The 24,226-nt window shown below is 37.4% G+C and overlaps 3 long non-coding RNA genes across 4 annotated transcripts; 1 reads left to right on the plus strand and 2 right to left on the minus strand.

Moving 5' to 3' along the window:
- Window positions 1-994: 994 nt before the first annotated feature.
- Window positions 995-1,890, minus strand: LOC130689316 (uncharacterized). Its single transcript, XR_009000703.1, has 3 exons — window positions 1,734-1,890; window positions 1,373-1,675; window positions 995-1,303 (listed from the first exon to the last, which is right to left on the minus strand). It is a non-coding gene; the product is annotated as an uncharacterized LOC130689316 (long non-coding RNA).
- Window positions 1,891-1,996: 106 nt separating this feature from the next.
- Window positions 1,997-2,618, minus strand: LOC130689317 (uncharacterized). The gene is made up of 3 exons (XR_009000704.2): window positions 2,383-2,618; window positions 2,158-2,306; window positions 1,997-2,094 (listed from the first exon to the last, which is right to left on the minus strand). It is a non-coding gene; the product is annotated as an uncharacterized LOC130689317 (long non-coding RNA).
- A 255-nt stretch (window positions 2,619-2,873) lies between these two features.
- Window positions 2,874-4,241, plus strand: LOC130689313 (uncharacterized). 2 transcript variants are annotated; one of them, XR_009000698.1, is made up of 4 exons: window positions 2,874-2,966; window positions 3,068-3,336; window positions 3,395-3,848; window positions 3,918-4,241. It is a non-coding gene; the product is annotated as an uncharacterized LOC130689313 (long non-coding RNA). The 2 variants fall into 2 exon arrangements; XR_009000697.1 differs by having other exon boundaries at window positions 2,882-3,336.
- Window positions 4,242-24,226: the final 19,985 nt, after the last annotated feature.

Genomic DNA, 24,226 nt, shown 5'->3' on the forward strand with positions numbered 1-24,226 from the left:
GGTAGCAATGTGATTTCGGATTATGTTAGTATTTATATATTGCTAATATCCCGTTAAATAAAGTTCATTTTTCACAATTTTTGTTTATTGAACTACTATCGCTTCTTCAAATATAATATAAGAAATAAATGTTTTTCGCACTTGGCCTTGTTCTGTGCACCTTTTTTGATCATTTCCCAAAACCCCAGTCCATCTCCCTTATAACTTCCCTTTGTCGATACTTATGCCATAGGTAAAGACCACTGATTCGTTGTGAATACGGAAACTGAATGAGTTCCGCGGGGCTTTTGTGGTTGCTGGGAACAAAGATATGTTAACACGAAGACTAGTTTATTATTATTAACATTTGATGAATAATTTTTATAGGAATAATGCTATAAACTTAAACTATCGTTTGAGGCAAGGACAAAAAAAAGTATATTATAATTCAATATTGATTCTCGTACCATTTATTACCTTATAACATTTTCAATTCTTTTCACAATTACAAAGAGCCAAATAAATATATTGAAATCATAATCAACTGCTATAACTATGCCAGGCGGTGGCTGCTGACTGTTATCTTGGAGCGCTTTTCAGCAAAGCAATAAATAGTTCGAGCAAAACTGGAATATTCAATTTGCGTAGGAACATCTATGAGTCAAACTTAAATAGTTAATGCATGGCTTTTGTTAAAGAATAACCTCACCTTTAGTCCGAGAGAACCATCTACGTCTCTGGTAAGCACTCGCGTTTTTCCAGCAATTATAAATGATTTTTTACGTTCTTCGTCTTGTTTCCCCTTTATGCACATTATTAAGCAGCTATTGGTTACCTAATTCACATCACATACTACAGTGAAATATAAGGAAGCTTTGCACTTTACGTTAACAAAGCTACTAACAATTACAAATTCAACGTTTATTTTCTACCATGAAGGGCTTTTTTTTTAGTCTTTTATTAGTGAAGACACTTTTACACTCCTTTTAAAAAGAATCTAAGATTTTTTTTCTTCAAATTTTCCCCGATCATAGGAAGCATGCCAGTGTATTGTTATAAAAAACTATCACGACATGGCTTACACATGATAGAACACGAGTTTAGCTCATCCATGAGACAGTATCAGTATTTCATATGATACATTTGCCTGTTTTTCTTTAATTTATTCACTTTATGTTCTTTCTTCTCAGTTTTCTTTTTCTTAATGTTGGCTTTTCTCTCCTTATCCCTTTCTTCGATGCGTTCATCCCAATTTTTTTTTACTTTTTCTTTGATTTTATCTCGTTTCTTAATTTATTTGTCAAGCAATTCCACAGTCCTTTACCTATTGCAATACAGCAAGGTTAAAAGTTTTGATGATCTTACAAATGTGTTTGTCGCATTGAAAGTTTACCTGAAAACCTTCAGCTAATTGCAGAGCACCATTTCATGCCTGTTTCTCTTTAATGCTTCATGCCTTCTCAACTTCAGCTTGGCCTACCAAGATTTTCACTTTTGGTTTTAATTTTTCTCTGAAGACTAGCTAAACTCTGAAAGACCTGAGGTAGATGACACAGATGCTGCCATGGTGGCTTGTGCAAGTTTGGCAATTCAGGACCTCTTCTTCTTATTTTTCCTTTTTAATTTCTTCTTCATTTCATCTAACTTTCGTTTAGTTTTTTTTTTGTTTTCGTTTCACATAAATCCGGCTTTTTCCCTGAAAATCAATGGAATAAACTGGCCGGTCTGCCTTAAATGTAAAAATTAACATATACCTGGGAGTGTGAGAGCTTAGCTGTTAGACGTTCTTCCATTTCTTCAGGATTGGAAGCATGGTTCGTGGTGTTTTTTAGACACAGCTGGCATATCCACATCATTGCTATCAGGATCTGTAGGAAGCTGTTCAGCAACATAATCAATAGAAGTCATCTATTCATCCTAGAATCCAATATCAAAGTTATGCTCACAATTTTTGTTATTGCATGCTCAAGAAAACCACTATGTATGAACATTTTAAAAATTAGGTTTTGACCCTTCACATACCTTTCTTTTTCAGACTCAATATGAAAACTCGTTTAAATTACATTCATCCATTGAAGACCTCAAATCAGAAAGGTGGATGGTTTGGATGATCCTCTGGTATTATGCAAAAACAAAGTAAAGATATTCTAAGGTGTATTCGTTAGTAAAATGTTATACCGCTTTCATAATTTGGCATCCTTTCACAGTAATATTGTTGAGTGGTTAAGCAAGTCCTATGTTTGGCTTTGGTTTATGCTTGGATCCTGGTAATAATCAATAAACCCGCATAACAAAATATCCTTGATGTCACTTTTTTAAGTCTTCTCCTAGAAAACAAAATAAACATTGAATGTGAATGACAATGCATAATATATTCCGCATCAACAATCTTACTCAATTTACCTCTTTAAAGCAGCTAGCCGTCTTTTATGGTAAAAGGAGTTTTTGGTAGAATTTGTTGCACCGAAACATTTTGTTGCAATAACGGCCTTTTCCCTTGTTTCACCGAATTCTTTCGGTACTAGCTTTGATGCTAGCAGACAACAACAGCAAAGCTATCAATGGAATTCGCATATTAGATTTGGCTTGGAAATGTCGGCGAACCTAGCCTATTGTTATTTTCTTTAGAGAACGACATTTTCAAGCCAAACCTAGCTTCAGGACGCCTCCACTTGAGGGCAGTATAAGCAGAATAAGTATCTAAATAATCGTATGAAGGGTAGTACAAAAAACGAACGTAGTAAAAAAAAACTCTTAAGATTGTCTATTGAAATTTTTAAAAAATTTTAATTTTTTTATTACAAAATCAACAAAATTTTGGTACTTTGTTATTGTTCATGCTTTCCATCTGCTTATACTGCCCTCTAGTGGAGGCGTCCTGAAGCTAGATTTGGCTTGAAAATGTCGTTCCCTAAAGAAAATAACAATAGGTTAGGTTCGTATAGTGTGATCTATGGAGTGATCCACGATAATCTTGAGAGACCACGGTAAATATAATAAAGTTTAAAGATTATGACATGAGAGGCAGTTTTGGTTTATGGAAAAACGGAACAAGAACTTGAAAGTGTCGTCTAAACAAATTTTGTAGGAAATGAACCTAAAATACCAAGAGCCTGATAAAAAGCGAGGGCCCGTTGACATCGTCGCACTTAAAAAGCAACCCTCTTCTGAAGACCTTTCATTTCTAGCTCATTGACCAATATTCCAACTCAAAGTGTTTCTACAATTCAAGATCTTGATAGGAATCAGGCTGGTGTTCACCACAATAGTTCTTTTTAAAAAATTGACACCAGGAACTGTGCTTACAATCCTGAAAAAATGGAAGAACGTCTAACAGCTAAGCTCTCACACTTCCAGGTATGTGTTAATTTTTACATTTAAGGCAGACCGGCCAATTTACTCCATTGACTTTCAGGGAAAAAGCTGGATTTATCTGATAAGAAAACAAAAACCAAACTAAACGGAAGTTAGATGAAATGAAGAAGAAATTAAAAAGGAAAACTAAGAAGAAGAGGTCCTGAATTGCCAAACTTGCACGAGCCACCAAGGCAACATCAGTGTTATCAGCCTCTGGTCTTTCAGAGTTTGTCGAAACAGAAATTCCTGAACCAAGACTAGCAAGTACACTGCCAACACCAATTTTTAACAGTGAAGGCTGCCTAGTTTCCAGCAAATTTGATTTTGGAGAACTATCTAATTCCTCACCCATTCTGAAAAAACCCACTTTAGATCCAGAAGTGGCAACGCTAAAAAAAAAAACTCAAAGCGAAAATGAAAACTTGGTAGGCCAAGCTGAAGCTGAGAATACAGGAAGCATTGAAGAGAAACAGGCATGAAATGGTGCTCTGCAAATAGCTGAAGGTTTTCAGGTAAACTTTCAATTTGACAAAAATATTTGTAAGATCTTGAAAACCTTTAACCTTTCTGTATTGCAATAGGTAAAAGACTATGTGGAATTGCTTGCCAAATCAATTAATGAACGAGATCAAATCAAATCAGAGAGTAACAAAAATTGCGCTGAACGAATCGAAGAAAAGGAAAAGAGAAAGGAATAACAACAGAAAAGGAGAAAAGCCAACATTAAGAAAAAGAAAACTGAAAAGAAAGACCATAAAGTGAATAAACTAAAGAAAAAAGGCAAATTTATCGCATGAAAGGCTGATACTGACTGATGGATCAGCTAAACTTGTATTCTTTCATATGCAGCTATGTCGTGATAGTTTTTTTGAAATAATAAAAAAAAAGTCCGTCATGGTAGAAAATTCATTTGTCATTATTAGTAGTTTTGTTAACGTAAAGTGTAAAGCTTCCTTATATCTCAATGTAGTATGTGATGTGTAATTATAGGTAATCAATAGCTGCTTGAAAATGTGCAAAAGGTGAAAACAGGACACGAAGAACGAACAAAATCATTTATAGCAGTAGGTTATGATTTTAATATATTTATTGGGCTCTTTGTAATTGTTAAAAGAATTGAAAACGTATAAGGAATAAATGGTATTAGAATCAATATTGAATTACAATAGTCTTTGTTTTGGTCCTTGCCTCAGACGATAGTTTAAGTTTGTAATATTATTCCTATAAACATTATTTATTAAATGTTCCTATAAACATTATTTATCAAATGTTAATAATAACAAACTAGTCTTCGTGGTAACATATCTTTGTTTCCAGCAACCACAAAAGCCCCGCGGAACTCATTCAGTTTCCGTATTCACAATGAATAAGTGGTCTTTACCTATGGCATAAGCATCGACAAAGGGAAGTGATAAGGGATATGGACTGGGGGTTGGGAGGAATGATCAAAGAGGGTGGACAGAACAAGGCTATGTGCGGAAAACATGTATTTCTTCTATTACATTTCAAGAAGCGATAGTTGTTCAAAAAACAAAAATTGTGAAAAATGAACCTTATGAAACGGGATATAAGCAATAGATAAATACTAATATAATCCGAAATTAGATTACAACCGAATAAATAATCAAAGATTAACTAGCGTACAAACGCTAGCATTGTTTGATCTCTGCAAACCTTATAGAATATCACGGTTTCAGCAACCTTTGTACATTCCAGATTCCACGGAATAGAGGTGGGAAATACAATTTTGGAAACAAATATAAAGTTTGTAGGAACATGGAAATTGAGCGGAGAAAAAGGCCCAGTCCAATGGAGAAAAAGGCCCACTTTTGAATTTGGAAAAAGTGGGCCTTTTTCGTATGGGCCTTTTTCGTCTGGGCCTTTTTCGCGGGCCTTTTTCGTCTGGGCCTTTTTCGTCTGGGCCTTTTTCTCCGCCAATCCACTGGTTTTTTGCTCCATATGTTCCGCAATTTCCATCGTTTGGGTCGAAATAGATTACGGAATCGATTGTCGAACTTCGAAGGCGTCTCGATAGGGGGACAATGCTCATATTTTCATAGCACTGTTTCATAAAGGGGTTTTGAACGGTTAACGTGTGTACGTTGACAAATATATGATTTGTCGGCTATGTCAACTTTATTATTTTAATATTCTTTTACAACTCTATAAGTACCTTTATATTTGGACGCGAATTTCCTACTATCGCCCTCTTTAACTACTCTTATATCTAATAATACTCTATCTCCTACCATATATTGTTTTACATTCGCTCTTTTATTATATTATTCCCTCTGAAGGTTTTTTGCTTTTTCACGCTCCTCACGGACGCGTTGGAAACTATAACGCAAGCGTTCTGTTAAGTTACCTACGTAATCTGATGTGGAGATAAATGTTTTTGGGTAAGCGTCAAGGAATTCATTAATGGGTATATTAGGATCTCTGCCGTGCAATAAGTAATGTCCAGTGTCGAAGAATGGACAGAACTACGATAAATAAATAAAACATCATCCAGCATATCTTCCCAATTTGTATGCTTTCCATCTTTTAATTTCTTTCTCAACATTGTTTTCAATGTTCTATTAAACTTTCTGTTTCTCCGTTGCTAGCTGGATTATAAGCAGTTGTTAGTCTGTGTTCAATTTTTAATTTCTTACAAAAATAACGAAATAATTTCGACGTGAAATTGGTTCCATGATCTGAAAGAATAGCTTTAGGCATACCATGTCTTACTATAATTGTTTTATATACATATTCTGCTTGTTGCACGAGGCTGCCCAGCCGTTTTAATGTGTTTGAATTGGGTGGTCCTCGATAGAGGGCCACCATTGTACATTTTCTTGTATGTAAGCCCCGCCCTAGGCCTATTGGTCGTCTCGCAAGAGAGGGAAAGGGGCATTCAGTCACAAAATACATCTCTTACAGTTAAAATGATCTGAAAATAGTCAAAATGATTGCGCTAAGCACTTGACTGACATGCTAGTATCCTCCAGAACTGTCACGATGTTGGCCCGGATCATATTGCTGTACTACATGATCCCCACCGTGACATCAGCTGAAAGCTCTTACTTCTCTATTCAGTCTTGCGTTGAAATGGATGGCCAGTCCCATACTAACGCTTGACGTTTCGAGTTGTAATTGCTTACAGACTCTTGGTTACTAGCAATTCCAACATTGGGAGGGTGCCATACCCAGTCATTTCAAGTGCCGCTATATTTAGATATACACGCAACTATTATATACAGTGAATTACGGCACCAAACCATGTTGATAACACAAGCGTGCATTTTCCGTAGTAAAAGTAACTCTCATTTAAATTCAGAGAAACTATTATACAATGTAATAAATGAACATTATCGAGAAAATAGTAATGAATATTATTCAACGTCGTTATAAAGCCAAAAACAAACTAAACGTTTAAAATTCAATTATTATCTAGCATTCACGAATTAGGGTGTGGCATCACGCAACAATACCGTTAATGCTATGCAAAAATCCTACGTATCACCGTGCGGCCAATCTTGTCACTAATGTGTTGATACATTGGCAAAGTGTTATTCCAGGTGTGCTGTGAAATTATAAGTTGTCGAGCCAAACACATTTTGGATTGAATGATTGGTACCAGTTATCACAAAAATCGTGTATTACAAAATTCTGCATGACCATAACGTATTATTACTACTCAACCACATCCTAAACTCAAACCTGCTTTTAAATACCATTTGACTTCAAGCTAGCATTCCCAACCTTCGGTTTACTACACTACAACAAAGGTTCAATCCCAGCTACTACAGCGAGACTAGTAAAGTACTATTCCTTCCCAAGAATGACTAGCACTGAGACGTTATTTAAATATACAGTTACTAAATTCATTTCATCCGTTTTAATTTCATCCATGACTTTTTCCCTAATCGGAATTTTTGTAAATGTGGCATCGTAGTGTAGAGCATTGTTCAAAACAGACGAATTATCATGTAAATAAATAACAATGGGTAGCCTGCTATTCTAATTTAATTCATTTCTTTTTTTTTAAACGGTAAGTTATGATATTTCTTTTGAAATTTTGAATATTGAAATCGTGTTCCGTTCGTCTCCTTTTGTATGCATTAAACTTGATCTTCATACACAAGCTGAAAAAAGTTGACCTGTTCTGACATCATTTGCTCAGGTAAAAGCCTCAATTTAATCAAAAGGTACAGTAAATTGGCTGGTATTTGTAATACCAACCAAATTATGGCTGCTTGAATGATTTTTTAAACCACATTCGTTTTCAATTTGTAGCTAACTACGCCACAATGCTGATGTTGGCTGTTGCATTTCAGATAGCTGGAAACACCATGGGTGGACCAATAGGTTCGTCTTATTCTGGATACTATACTACCCCGTCATCCTAGTATACCACCAAGGTCGTGACTACTACACAACGAAGAAGACCAAGTATTACACGACCATACAGGCTGCCCCTAGCTAGTGCACCGAACCCCCCAAGTACTACATGTCCAAAATCTGGAATACTACACCAACACCTATACTGCTCAAATGTACTGCACCCTAACCACCAAATACTACTCTACTCCAAGTTATTACAAAGAGTTTCCAGTTTACCACATGACAACATCTGCTACTGCAAGCTACTACACCGATGCTCCCAAATACTACACAAGCGTACGTTTAAGTGTAAGATAATTTACTCATTCAGTATTCGCAGGACGTTCACAACATGTACACCTTTCATTCGATGAACTTCATGGTGTGAATTTTGTTCGTGCATTTGCTTCATATATTCAATGCTGCTGCTACGTCCCACGAGATAAATTTAGCCCTAGCAAACTGTAGTAGCGGGATTCATACGTTTTACTGAGGTTTTTTTTATGGATTAGTGCCGCTTAGATTTGGACTGTCCAGAATCTAGCTTTTGCGATCAATCGCATTTCATCTGTCAAATATGCCTGCCATGCCAAAGTCTTTTAAATGGGGCAATAACTACTGAAAAATGATTGTGGAGATCTAATTTTTAACTAAATGGGTAAATAATTCAATTCCTTGTGGAATTGCAGAATTTTTAAATGTGTGTTATGTAATATGACGAGCGTTTACGGAGGTATTGAATTTCTCTTAGATCTGCTTTGATGTAAATAAATTTCTGTCATTAGATCAGCCATAGGTATTTAAACTATTGATCTAGCAGCCGAAACTGGCGCAAGTTGCACACAAAACTTTCTGACACATTGGACGTCTTGGTGTACTAGTAGTTAATACAGGTTTGTCAAATGAACTAGAATAAAAAATTTTAATAATTTTGAACTTAGATACTTAAATTTATTTAGGAGATTGGCGCTTGCAATTCCTAGTCTTGGCTACAGGTTGTGTTTCTGTTGGGAAGATTGGGGTATCTGCAGTTTTTCGCAGCTATCAATAGACTTTTATCCCTCTGAAGGGGCCGCAAACAGTAGAAGAAGAATGGGTGACTGAGCGGCTGGAGCCGTTTAACTATGGAACATTCTATTTCCTCTTGTCATCTGGGTAAGACCCAATTGATGCTACATAATTGTAAAGCATTCTTTTAGTAATAAAAGAACGTCTTTACGTTATTTAAAGACAAGTTGTAATAAGAAAATGAACTCGGGAAGGCGTTACTACAATGCCGAATATATTTTATTCTAATAGGCCGAAGATAATAAATGAATTACACAGATATAGAATATAAATGGGAAACGGAAATACAAAATGGAGTCAGGTGAGTCTAGTCTTACCGTCACCGCCGTGGCGAAGATGGAATAAAGATATCAAACGTTGAAAGAGAAAAGATAAGACAGACGGAACTTGTCAGGCACACAAGAAGCGATGAAAGCACTCACAATAATTATTGAATGAGTAACAAAATTGAACTCACTATATTTGAAGAAATAGACAGCACTTGTAGCACTAAGAATGAGAACTGGAACTGGAAATAACTGAAGGGCTGAAGAGAACTGTAGGAGTATAGAACTAACTTTTGGGAACAAAAAGGGCATCCTTTTATACGTTTTACAGGCTTAAGGGAACATAGCATTTCCGACAAATGAGCTCCGGATGTCGTACGCAGGAACATTTCATATTCACGGAAATGCATGGCGCGACTTCCTACTCATGCAGATTCATCCAATCGGAAATAAGTAGAGCACAAGGTACAATATAAAAATAGAATTCAACGAAAGGGCAACAACACTTGAATTATGATATCTATAAGAAATAAAGACAACGGATATAATATATAATCATATTAATAAAACAAACAATCAAAACACAATATAATTCAATAAAAATTGTATTTTATGACTTCGTTACATCACTCCCGGCGGTGCGAGATTACGTCCCGTAATCAGACTTCATAAGCGAAATCCGGTTCTGGTTCTTGAATTGGGCGACAGCATAACTTGCTGATGAGTCCGAAAAATCCACAGCCATAACAGATGCGTAGAAAAAGTAGACCAAGGAGGCAAATTACACCAATAAAGAAATAATTTTTAATAGTTTCCCACCAGCTAGTATAAGAGTTCACTCCAGATGCTGATAACAAAACGTTGGTTACACTTGGTCGATTATTGGCCGAAAATTCACTCGGCGAATGTTCATTCATAGCTGCGGCAATATCAGCCATAATACTCATATGATCCATAATAGTTTCACCATACGCAGGGTTACTTTTATGTTCATAGTCAAAAAATTTCACATCTTCATAACGAAAAGAATGCGCAAGGTCTTGTACCGGTAAGACGATGCTTGCGTTCACGGGCTTCCAACTGTTATTGCGAAACGCATAAGGTACGTCATTGAAGTTCACAAATCCATTAGTCCAATAACACGGCGAATATTTAACAAGTTCCCAACCATCTAAATTAATGGTATAGTTTTTAAATTTTGGTTGCGGTCCACAAGACGTTATGACGGTCTCGAAGGTCACATTTAAAGGTTTGCACGATATGACAATGGCAATTTTTCCAAATGCTTGTAATTTTGTGCATTTGGGTAGATCTAGATGCGAAGCAGCTAACCAGCCATTATATTGTGCTGCAATAATTGCTCTTACATGTTTGGCCTTTCTTGAATCACATTGTAAGATTTGAATTAATCGTGATAATTCATTTTCATGGTCCGTAAATTGATCACGAATATATTGCAAGTTAGCGGGATGATCCAAATTTTGAGCGCTAGGTGGCGCGGGGTCCGCCAATGTTATTGTCAACAAATTTTCCATGATGGCCGCCGTTGTAACGAAGAGTTTTGATTGGCCGACGATGTTAAAAGCATCAAATTTCTTTGAACAAGAGTTTTGTATGGTAATACAACGCGGTTGAAAAGATAAATGAAAATCCAATTGTTTTTTATCATCTTGAAGGCGAAAAATTCTGTCATTGCCCGTTTTTCGGATTAATTTCCCAATTCCAGATTCAATGAGATGAGCTTTGGGTTCAGTACGCTGAGTATAGGTTTTGTCCCAAACCAACGTTAAATGATTATGCGACAAATGACCTGTTGACGCGGAAGCAATACCAATAGGTGTGGAAAAATTACCATCTTCAATATCTTGATAAAGACGAATTTTCTCGAGCGCACAATTGACAATTTCCACATCAATCGTTTGTAACCAACGACCGAAAATTTGAGGTTCACGATCAAAAACATATTTACTTTCTGTAGCACTCATTTTTTGATCGTCGCACCGGAGACTGTTAATCATATCGTTGCACTCATTAGACGTAATGTCAAGCGGAATTTTGTCGGGCACAATCACTAATTGTCCAAAAAAATTCATGGTGACATGGCGTATTTGTTTCCATTTAGCACAAATATGTCCAGGAAAATGAACAGCCGCACGCACTTCACTATATATAGAATATTGTACGTCAGCGGAATGTTTATCATTTATTTCCGGATGACAATCGGCATCCGAAAATTGAATTATTCCCATTTTCGACGACTCGGTACAATCACATACGGTCGCGTCAAAGGCTCGAACGTTAAGTCCGTAAAGACATAACAGTAACAAAATGGACAAAGACGTCATTTCTACATACGCAAAAAAAAAACAATACATAAGAAAAATTTAAACCGAGCAGTGGCCAAAAATATTCTACATCGACATTGGAATCTTTTTTAATATATATATATATAGATATTGAGAATAGAATAAAAGACAAGAGGAAAAAGAAAGTAAAAGTAAAAAATTTTGCCGTCGGCTCCCAAAAGGTCAACTATTTCCCGTCGGTTTTCCAGTAACTGCGCTACGGCAAAGGATAGGGAATAAAAGGGTGTCGCATTATAACTGTGTTTTCGGGCATAAGGAAAAATTATTTTTAATCGAAAATGATATCATTGGAAAGAGGAAAAAATGCGCGTAATTATCAAAAAGAAATAATAGAAAAAGATTGATTCGTTTAATTATGCGGAGAAGAAAAGAAACGTTTAAAATTTCACGGCGGAAAAAGTCCGTGCGCGAAAGGTCAAACTCGGGTTTTCATTTTTTTCTAAGTCCAACGCAGGGAAAAAGGACTTGGCTAGGAACGAAGGGAAAAGAATGTGAAATACGAACGGGTGGGCGGAGCCAATGCGCCTTGAGGGGAAACAAGGAATTTTCCGAATACGAATGCAAGTGTATGGAAAGGCTTGTTAGTTGCCCTCCGGCAAAAAGAGGGAGCAAAAATATTTTTCTCTACTTGGTTCAAAATGTCTGTACGCTTCAAAATTGAAGAAGAAGGAACGGAAGGAGGTGTGAAAGGGAGATGATAAAACTCAACGAAAGGAAATATATTTCTTAGCTCGCTGGGAAGTGTTTGGGCAGCTTCAATGTGTAAGAAAAGGAAAGTGAAAAGAAGTAAGAAAAGGAGGTTGATAAAAGTAAACGAAAGAAAATATATCCCCTCACTTGCTGCGAAGTGTTGGAATAGCTTTAGTGTTCAACGGAAAAGACAAGTGAAAAGAAGTGTATAGTGAGGGTCGCGTTGGGGAAAATCTGGGCGGTGGCTACATTCCATAAGAAGAAGTACAGAAAAAGTGGCTTGGGGGTGCTGTAAAAAGAAGAGTTGTGTGTGCGAAATAATTTTGTGCAACTATAACAGAAGTTTTTGTTTTCTTAGAGTGATTTTGTTCACTGCACGAAATATATATTGTGTTAATGTTGTTATTTTATGAAATGCGAACCAATACACGAAAATTTTTTTTTTCAACTACCTTAAACGCTCTTTTACTATCTGGTTATAATTTTTATATTTTTGTTTTCTCCAAAAAAAAAGAAAATGTATATTATGTTAGTGTCGTTATTTTATGAAATGTGAAACAATACATAATTTTGAAACTACCTTAGTACTCATTTTGACCATTCGAAAAAGAAATAGGTTGGTGAACAAAAGGGAAGGTAAAGTATAAAACAAAATAAGTGCGAATACACAACAAAAATTTACGTATTCCCTTATTACTTTCATTTCATTATTTCCTCCTCTTTTTTTTTTTTTTTTTTTTTTAACAGTTGATTTGTTTATACGTCAGGTGATATAGGTATCATGACGTCAGAGCACCTTTATGTCTGTTTTTATAAAGAGAAAAAACATTCAAATACAATATGAAATCAAAATCTGTATATAATATTTAATAGATTACAACGGGGCACATAAGATACAAGTATAAAAGGGATGAATGTGGGTAAAACAATAACATAAAGACAATGTAACGAAAGGCTAATCACCGATGGTTATGACCACCGGGCCGCTGGGGCGCCTTCCGGCCCGTCCGCAGGTGGGGCATACGTCTTGTATCCACCATTGGGATAACGCCCAATTGTGTGGTGGAGGCATACGGGTTTGCGGGTCAAGCTCCAGGATCTCCTGAAGTTTTTCTACTGATCGTTTCCATTGACCCTCGTTTAGAGCTTTGTGTAGCTCTAGTTTTAGAATTCCGGTTCGAAGGTTCAGGTAGTGCAGGTTGAGGTCGCGTTGGGTAGGCCAGTTAGGGGGAACGGCCAAGAGTTCCGAGAGTGGCCTGAGTCGGATCGGGTTGGGGTGCGCCGGTGTGGGGGGCGGGTTGCTGTGGTTCCGGGGCGGAATAGATGGTGGTGTAACACGGCCAGATGGCCCCGCTTCCGGCTCCCCGAAATCAATTGGCCTCAGCCGCCAAGCACTGTCGGAACTATGCCGACGAGTAGTGTATGATGGTAGCCGATGGCCTCTGTTGTTATCCTTTGGCATTTTTCGGAAAGAAAAAAACTTTTCTTGACAGAACGACGTTACGAGTTGCGATGAAGGATTGATTCCCGGCCATCCAACAGCGTCGAATATATTTTAAGATATTGTTGTCGTCAGCTGTGTTGAACAATTTCTCGGAATCGGGAACTATTTCCCTTTGTTTTTCAAAAACGACACGTTCAATGCCTTATTTTAATTGCTTCTTCTTGATGTTGTAAGCAAATCTTCCGTTGCCGAATCCACTATTGATGCAAGCGAGAGCAGATGTAATCTTATAGGGGAACATTCGGACAGTAGCGGATTACAAATTCCCCGAAACACAGAAACATATACAAAATTCATGTATATCAAACATTAAGATATATATCAGGAGTAACAAGTGGTACAATTAATCATAAATAGGAGAAATCACACAGCTCATCATCGAAATTCATATATATATACATATATACATGTGTACATATATATATATGCGTTTCCTGCATTCGCACCTCTTGTCATCGTACCCTTGTCCGATTTGATTACAGTAGAGTAATACTACTCTTCAACTATTGATATTTGCATTCAATTTTTCCTACTCTTATTGTTATATTTTTATTTGTTTTATGTTAAGTCCTCCTCAACCATGTATCATAGAAGAGAAAACTCTCCTATCATCACAGGGAAATAGTAAATAATAATGAAGTGAAAAAAAATTATACGAGATTCGGAACCTAAGCGTAAATATATTTGAACGTCGGACGAGCGAATATAAGAGATGCCATGCCATACAAGTCGGTTGAAAATACAACTGAATTATTCCGCGCTGCCGGAATCCATGTTGGAATCAAGGCCACCAAACACAAACTGTTGAATATCTGTCACTGTATGTCATGGGCTTATATAGTCCCTTGTAACCGTAAGAGAGCAGCTAAGAGAGACTCATATTAAAATCCATATCGAATAGGCTTCCTGCGATTTCTTTGTGGGCGTCCGGTGTTCGCGACTGTTTCAGGTGCATCCTTTTCCAAATTTTCTTGCAAATTTTCAGATTGTATCTCATTTGGTGGACACTTTTCCGGCGTGTCTTTCGCACAATTTTCAGAATCGTGTGAATCCAGATGAATGAACTCCATCTTCGTCGATTGTTCAGTCGAATTCGTATTTTTTTTCGTCGCGAGAGTTCTCGCCTCTTTTCCGGTGTGTATTTTCAAGTCGTCGCCAAGAAGTGTAGTGTTTACATCAGGAGAAGGGTTTACAATTTCTTGGATAACATACAAATCATCAACTTCATCTATAGGCTTATCCAGATTTTCTGATTCATCAATTGTTTGAGTTGAAATTGTTTTACGAAATCGATTCTCAAACTCAGAAGACGATTCAAATGGAGGACAATGCTCGGTCTTCCAAAGCATTGTTTCATATAAAGGTTTTAATCTGTTAACGTGAGTACGTTGACAGATATAGGAATTATCTGCTATATCTACTGTATTATTAGAATATACCTTAACTATCCTATACGGCCCTTTATATTTAGAAGTGAATTTCTTACAGTCCCCATCTTTAACTACACGAATATCCAATAACACTCTATCGCCCACAGCGTACCGCTTTTCCTTTGCACGTTTGTTATATTGTTCCCTCTGGCGCTCCCTAGCTTTTCCGCTTTCTTCCCTAACCCTTTGGAAACTATATCGCAAACGTTCCGCTAAATTACCCACATAATCAGAAGAAGATTTAAAAGTTTTTGGGGACGCATCCAGAAATTCATTAATTGGAATATTCGGGTCCCTACCATGCAGCAAATAATAAGGGGTGTCAAGTGTTGACGCGTGCACTGAACTACGATATGCAAATAATACGTCGTCTAACATATCCAATTGGAAATGTTCCCCATCCTTTAATTCTTTCCTTAACATTGTTGTTAATGTTCTATTAAATCTCTCGGTCTCCCCATTACTGGCTGGATTATATGCAGTCGTTAATCTTTGATCGATCTTTAATGTTTTGCAAAAATATCGAAATAATTTTGACGTGAAATTTGTTCCACGATCAGATAAAATAGCTTTCGGCATCCCATGACGGACAATAATGGTTTTATATATACACTCAGCTGTTGTTAACGCAGTTTGATCTTTTAAAGCGACAGCTTCTACTCATCGGCTGAAATAATCAGTAATAACTAAAATATAACTATTTCCGTTAGGCGAAATCGGAGTGATAGGCCCTAAAAAGTCCATTCCAATTACTTGAAAAGGAGCTTTGGCGACTTCATGAGGGTGCAGAACTGCTCTATATGTAGAGGAAGTGTTAGCTATACATATTTCGCAAGCTTGGCAATACTCTTTAATATCGCCCCTCATGTTAGGCCAATAATAATGGTTTTTTACTTTTAAATACGTCTTATAAAATGCTAAATGCCCTCCCATCGGTGCGTCATGTAATTCCTTGAGCACTAGATGGCGGAGCTCTACAGGTAACACCAATTGATAATTTACGTCGCTGCGCTTGCTATTTGACAAAGGCAACTCATGCCGATAAAGAGTACCTTCGATGACTTCAAAATATTCAATTTCTTTTACCCAATCTGGCCTAGCTTGTTGAAAAATTTCATCCAATTCTCCTTTCTCTAAATAATTCCTAATAGCTATACAAAGTTCATCTTCTAATTGTTTCTCACAAATAAACTTAATATTTTTCCCAGTTTGAATACTCGCCACCTTTAAACGTGACAAACAGTCAGCATTTTGGTGAATACGACCAGGCCTATACTTTAACTCATAATTGGTCGCAGCTAACAATATAGCCCATCGTCCTAATCTCCCATTGTTATCTTTTTGATCCTTAAGCCACTGTAGTGGACGATGATCACTAATAATCTCGAATGGCTTATCCAAAAGATAATGTCGAAAATGTTTAATTGCATCAATCACTGCTAAAGCTTCTTTCTCTGTAGTGGCATATTTCATCTCAGCTTTTGTTAATTGTCTACTAGAATACGCTATCGGATGTTCGTGGCCATTTTGTATCTGCGAAAGTACCGCTCCTATTCCATAATCACATGCGTCTGTGAAAAGTAAAAATTTTTCATTGAAATTGGGGTAAACTAATACTGGGGGCGTAACGAGAGAAGTTCGTAATTTTTCAAAGGCATTTTGCTCCTCAGTACCCCAAACAAAAGGTTTTTTGCTAAGGTCTTTATGAGTTAATCTGGTCAATGGCTTAGCTATTGATCCAAAATTTTGAATAAATCTCCTATAATATCCGGCTAATCCCAAAAATGATCTTACTTCGTCTACAGAAGAAGGTGTTTTATAATTCACTATTTTATCGATTTTCCCTGGATCTGGCTTAATTCCCTCAGTCGAAATGACATGGCCTAAATAATTTACCGATCGTTTAATAAACTGGCATTTTTTAAGTTTTAATTTTAAATTTGCATCCTGTAGTAGTTGAAAAATTTCCCGAATATCCCTCAAATGGTCCTCGAAATTATCCGAAAAGATTATTACATCATCCAAATAAACTAATGCCTTACTTCCCAAAACGTCTTTCAGTACATAATTCATTAGTCTTTGAAATGTGGCAGGTGCATTGCACAAGCCAAATGCCATACGCTTAAATTCGTATAGATTATTTTCTACAACAAATGCTGTTTTTTCTATAGCTGGCTCATCTACCTGAATTTGCCAATATCCCGCAGCTAAGTCGAGAGTAGTAAAAAATTTCTTCCCATACAATTTATCCAATGTTTCATCTATCCTTGGCATAGGAAACGAATCTTTCTTTGTGATACTATTTAATTTCCGATAATCGACGCAAAACCTGACTTCTCCATCTTTTTTCTCAACTAAAACCACAGGTGAAGCCCATGGCGAATGCGAGTATTGAATTACATTCGCATCAAGCATTTCCTGTACCTTATCCTCCAATAATTTTCTTTGATTATTTGTAACTCTATATGGGCGTTGTCGGATAGAGCCTCGTCCCTGTGTATCAATTGTATGTTTTATAAGATCTGTGTTGCCTAATTCTGAATCTTTTGCAGCGAACAAGTCGTGAAAGTCATTTAATAATTTAGCGAGCTGTGTTTGAAATTCGGGGTCGACCTCCGGAATTACAATATAATTATAAGAAATAAAGACAACGGATATAATATATAATCATATTAATAAAACAAACAATCAAAACACAATATAATTCAATAAAAATTGTATTTTATGACTTCGTTACATAATGCATCCATAAGCTCCAATAGAATCGTGGAACAAAGAGGAAGAACAGAAGGGGATGATTCACTTAGTGAACTCTTCCAAGCTGTCCAAAAACGCTATTGTGAGTCGATGCCTCATACCGTGATCAACTATCACTAAGAATGCAAGGTGGTAACCTTGCCCTTTAACGAGCGAGCCGAGCGCCAGCATAGATAGATCGTGTACTGTTATGCAAACAGCGTGATCATGGTCATAAACCAAGAACGAACTGTCTGTTATGGTCGTGCAGAACTAAAACAGAGCGATCATAGGTATGTCATAGCCTTCATAGACATAGAAATTTTTGCTACACGCATAGAAAAAACTCGATGGGTCTTGGAAGACGTGTTGGGAGGATAGGCCCATCGGATGCACTTGACGATCCAGCAGCTTTTCATAATTTTGGCTAGCTTGTCTGGGTCGTCCTTGTAATGAACCAGTAACATGACAGCGAGATCATCTCGTTGACGACGCGTTACTTCACAAAGCAGAGGATGGTCCGCCTCCGATACATTTGCCTGATTTTTATGCATTACATTGCTGATTTTCTTGACTATTTTTATTTACGATATTGTTACCTTAAATCCTAGGGCAGACACGGCTGCCCTAGTAATTTCCTGCCACAGTAAGTAAATCGAGCTATCGATTTCAGGTTCTCTTTCGCGAGAAAAATAGATATGGATAAATTACATACAAAACCTGATAACATGTTAATAACAAAGTCATACAGCTTTGGCCTGCAAATTCTATAGTCGGTTGTTCAAATCACATTGAACTAAAGCAATATCAACAACACTGGGATCAATAGATTAGTTTAAGTTTTCTCTTCATATTACGAATATTTTATGAAAATCATGTGATAATATTCATTTAATTGATGATTGCAATTCTTAAGTTTTTTACATAAGCTACCTTGAAGCTAGTATGGGACAGCACGCTATATACTAAATGACGTATTAAAATTTTCGGAAATTTAATGTTACCGGTGGCTAAGTTGTGAGATGTCTGACTGAACTCACAGGTTGATATCAATTGATTAGAGAAAAAAGTTGTTTGTTGATGTTTTATAACATTTTGTGCGATATTGTTGAATCGCAAGCTTTTAGGAAAAACTGCAGCAAAATTAAAAACTCATTCAGGAATTTTTCATTCGGAAGTCTTTCTTCGCCAGAATATGTGTTATGAGAATATTTTACCGCCGTATGGTAGTTCCTAGCATATTGCAAAATAACTATATAGTTTTAACTGCTATCTAGGATTGAACTGCAATACGTACGGTCATGAGGATAGTCATAGTTAACCTATGAGCTATCTAAATGCTGGTGACACAACTTCTAGTAATAAATGTATTGAAATAAGGCCCAAAAATGCAGGCAAACATCTTAATTTACAATAAACAAAAATAAGCAAAAATTTGACAAACTCGGGTAGAAATACAAACAAGGAAAACAAAATGATACTAAAATATAAAGATTAATTAAGGAAGGTTGAGGACTTATCTAGGGTAACGAAGAGTTTTCCATAGGCTCTCTACCTCTTCTTGACTTGGGATCCTTAGGTGTGTTCTTCCCTTTCAGGTGATGAAGAGGTATGCAGCCAGAAGAGTAAATGTTGGCCGGAGATTGGCTATCGGCCCAAAATGCCCATGAATCAAATCTTCATTTGTCGAACTGCAGCCCATTCGACGCATAGCTCCCTCTACAAACCAGGTCCAAACGGTGAGGCGAGCAGGACACTGGAACATCAGATGCTCATCGGCTTCGGGGTGTTGGTGGCAGATGGGGCATAACACGTCCTTGGTGGGATCCAACCGATGGCATCTGGTCCTGGTAGGGAGAAGTCGCTGGTTGAACAGGAACATGATCTCTCTGATGTTGCTTGGTATGGCTGCAGTCTCCTTCCAGATTCGTGGCCAATCCAGATTTGGCCTCAGGATCTCCAGCTTTCCCATTGTGGTTACCTCCAGAATCCAATAGTTATATGTTTTTCGATGAACCAATGGATTCCCCTGCACTAGGACTGAAGAGGCGAAGAGTTGCTTGATTTGATGCTGGGGTTCCTGAAGGTAAAAGGGCCTTTTCATGACTGCTACGGGTAGGGTGTTTCCTTTGTAGAATGGTAAGAAGGTCCGGAGAGGGAGGGACATCCAATAACGAAGTAGAGAGCTTTCTGGACTACTGGTGCCTACAAGGATTCTATACAGGGGGCACAAGAAAAGAGAACGGTAAAAAAATTGTGTGTGAACCATTCCCAGTCCCCCTTGGATGACAGATGGATAAGTTACAGCTTTCTTCGGCCTTTCTACTTTACCCATCCATAGAAACTTCCGGACAGCCTTTGAAATCTGGTCAGCCATACTTTGGTTGCTTGGTAGTACATGTGCAATGAAGAGAGTTCTGGAGAAAGCCTTCGACTTGATGAGAATCACCCCCTGGTAGAGGTTAAACCGTCGAAAGGCATTCTCTCGCAGAATACCATTTAGAGGGCCGAATGCATCATTCCAGACCCTATCAGCTGTCTCGGCTATAGAGTGGGAGAATTTAATTCCTAATAGGGACAATCTTGATACTGACACAAGCCCCTCAAGAGGCTAAATCAATCTAGAGCTCCAAGTCCCAAGTCCCAGAGCTTTCGTTTTCTCTTTATTCATCCTTGCCTTTGTACACTGGCAGAACAAGTCAAGGACTTGTCCTGCCCTGGTAAGATCTTCGTCACAAGAAATGAAAATGGTGACGTCATCAACAAAGGCTCTGACAGTGAGTTTTTCATTAAATAATGATACGCTCTGGAGAACTTTAGATAAACGCACAAGTAATGGCTCAATGTATAGCACGAAGAGATAAGGGGCATCCATGCCGAATCGACTGAATATCATGAATCACCCCAGCCACCTCCGGTCCGTTGAGGATTGACATTCCCGTTACAGAATGCATAGTCTGTAACCAACGGACGAAAGTGGTGGAATAGCCCATGACATCCAGAATCCTCCAGAGGACTTCCCTGTTAACCAGGTCGTAGGCCTTTTCACAGTCAACTCCAACAATGGCAGCGCCCATACCCCGAATCGAAAAGTTGAAAGAGTCATGGCATCCCCGTTCCTCAACGTATTGGATGACATCTCTATAAAGACTTAAATTATCAAAAATCAATCTACCAGGTACCCCACCTTTTGGATGAGGCCCTATGGTAGATGACAGTGTCTGTCTCAAACGTCTCGCTAAAGCAGATGCCATGACTTTGTAGTCACAGTTCAAGAGAGAAATTGGCCGAAAATTAGAAATCCCGCAAAGTCCTGAAGACTTGGGAATTAGCCTGATCGCCGCTTGTCCCTGCAATGACGAGACGGCAGAGTTTCCCTTTCAAGGATATGATTAAACATATCCAAAAAATGGGGTGCGATCACGTCCCAAAATTCTACGGAAAACTCGTTAAATGCCTTTGGTGCCAGGGGATTTGTTTGACTTCATTCAAGATTCCAAGCTTAAATTTTTTACGATTTAAGCTTGGAAATTCAAGCTAACCTAGGCCCGCACTCCGCTTGCTTAGATTAGGCAAAGCGAAAAATAGAAGCCTGTGGCTGGGCTCGAACTCGGATCTCCCACACCACAGTCGGATGTTATTTCCACTGGACCATTCAATACATATTACATATACTATTTCCTAACAATGCAATAAAAATCTAGAAAAAATTTTTCGACAACAGGGCACAAACAGAATGAAAAAACGTAAAGATTAAGTCGAAATTAAGTTAAACTTTCGTTCCCTGAAAAGTAATTAAACCAATTACGCTAAATGTTTTTTATTTTCAAACTTAAGTATGATCTGTTAATTTTTTTGAAGGAAATGAATTATTTAAGATTAAAGTCCTATCATAACAAATGCTTGTTTTAAGCATTTCTTATGGTAAATAATATATATTTTCCTAACTCCCATTTTTCTAGCTTAAACTTATTTCAGTAGCATAATTTTTGTAAGCTAAAGGGCAAGCTTGCGAATTCACAACTTGCGTAAGTTTAATTTTAAGGCACTGAAGCCATCCCCCAAAACTTAAGCTAAACTAAATGTATCTCTAGCTTGATATCTGCAAGCTAGCGACGGGGAAGCTTGATGAAGCTAGGATTTGGGCATCGCCAAAACCAAAGCTTACCGTTTCGTACGGGTGATTTTATCAATGCGACATTTACTGTAGTTTATTCTGGCTCTATTAACATGAAAAATATTTGCTTCCTCTACTTGTGGCCCTTCGAAGCAGCGGGAACGAATCCCATACCCTTTCAGTGTGCTCTCCTCCTAAGACTTTGAGAATTTCCTCAACTGGTGAAGGGCAACCCAATCAAAGGTGTCTGCTTCGGCCAACTCCTGAATGCAAGACTGTTAGAAAAACTTGGTTTCTCTAATCAGTCTAGCTCTTTGCCTAAAATAATCTACCGAAATACGCCTGACACCTGGTTTCAGGACACTCCTACCAATTTGCTACATTACTTTTCCTAAGAGGATGATTAGCGGATTCCTGTATGAAATGAATAACATATTGTCACGTGCACTGTTTTGCTTAACTTTATTCGGAGAAGTGGGTGACATTCACCCACTCATTTCTCTAAAGATTTGATGTTGAATTGAGCTAAACCTAGGCGTTCGATAGTCGTAATGTGCGAATGTATAAAGAGCTAAGAAATCCTTTGTTGCATTGCAGTTAGTATAGGGAGTTAGTATAGTGCGTTGGTGTAGTGAATTAGTGTGTTGAGTTGTTTCCCCAAAATTGTTTGATGTGTTCGTTTGTGGGTGTAGTGTGGTGGTGGGCACTATCAGCGTAGGAAAAGTAGTGTAGCCGCTGATAGTAGAAGTGGATTGGTACGCTGAACTGTCGTGACGTGATCAGCCAGTGTACTGATTAGCCTCCACATCGGGATCAGAGCGACGTGAACCTAACCCCGTGTTTTACCCGTGACATTATCTCTGATAACCTTCTTCTAACAATATTGAGGTAATGTCGTAATGTGAGGTAATGTAAAAAAACAATATTGAGGTAATGTTTCGTCTAGGTACTAACGGAACCATCCATGCTTTCATCCATTGTGCTAACTCGCTCATTATTAAAAAGAAAATTCTCGCCATTCCATTCACTTCGAAAAGGATGTCCGAAATTAGTTCGTTAGTTGTAAGTAAGTTTCTATTACGACCAGGAAAAGAAACATGAAAGGCGGGAAAAACCCCTGGAACTTCTGAAAAATGTACAAAAAAATTTGTGTCACAAAAAGGGAAAAAGAAAAATTTCTCTTTTAGTATCATAAGATGAAATGAAAAATACAAAAGCAATTTTAAAGATCTTAGAACTCACTGTATCCCACTATATCCACATTGAATACACGTATATTTGGTACCGTTTTAATGTAGTATTGAAACTCACTGTGTAACACTATATTCACATTGAATACCTGTATATTTGATACTGTAAAGCATCTTCCCGTGTGGGAAGACTGACTTTACTGTATTAAGACAATAGGAAATAATAACGATCTCGAAAGCGTATTTCCCACAACGATAGATTTATTATTCTAATTTAAGCATACTACAAGAAGCAAGAACATAGAAAGAAATAAAGATGCAGTAGGGAAACTAAAAGAGAAAGAGAGACAATTGTAACCAAGTCTTACCGTGATAACACGAGTAGGTAGCGGAAGGAAAACGACACGGGAGCGAATGAGATAACCTCACGCTCACGAAGTCAACACACAATCAAATATATGAAGCAAGTGTTAAGAACGGACAAAGAAAGGACAAATGCACTGTCCAAGAATAACTAAGTCCGAACAGATGCAAATTAAATCAATTTAGGCAAATAAGGTTCACACTAAAGAGTACAGTTAACTACACAATACTACTGACCAAAGATAAGAGCACCAAGAATAAATTCAGGCGACTACTTTACTCAGAGGCAAGTTCTTGTCTGATCTTTCTTATCTTTTGGATTCACGACTAAATTTTGCATATTGACAAATTGGCACGATTGGGAGGTGCTTGTAGACTTCCCGCGTGCAGCCAATCAAGAAATGGTCCAGCGTGGCAAGATATTGGCGACGCACCGACTGCATGAATCAGGTACTTTAAAAAAAAAAAAATGAGTTTCCTTTTTGTCAGGCATCAAACTTTTTATTTAATTAAAAAGTGTTCATCTGAGTCACCCTTGTTGCGTACATGGTGTTGCAATTGACATGTTTTATACTAATTATTTATTAAAGAAAACTAAAGAAAGGGAATATAAGTTGAAGACCTATATTGGCTTCGTTACAATACTGTTTGAATGTAGATCATGAAACTGATTCTATCACACATTAAATACACGTATATTTGATACTGTTTGAATGTAGATGTTGAAACTCACTGTATCACACTATATTCAAATTGAATACACGTTTATTTGATAATGTTTGAATTTAGATCAGA

This window comes from Daphnia carinata, chromosome 10 (assembly GCF_022539665.2).
Source record: "Daphnia carinata strain CSIRO-1 chromosome 10, CSIRO_AGI_Dcar_HiC_V3, whole genome shotgun sequence".
NCBI lineage: Eukaryota > Metazoa > Arthropoda > Branchiopoda > Diplostraca > Daphniidae > Daphnia > Daphnia carinata.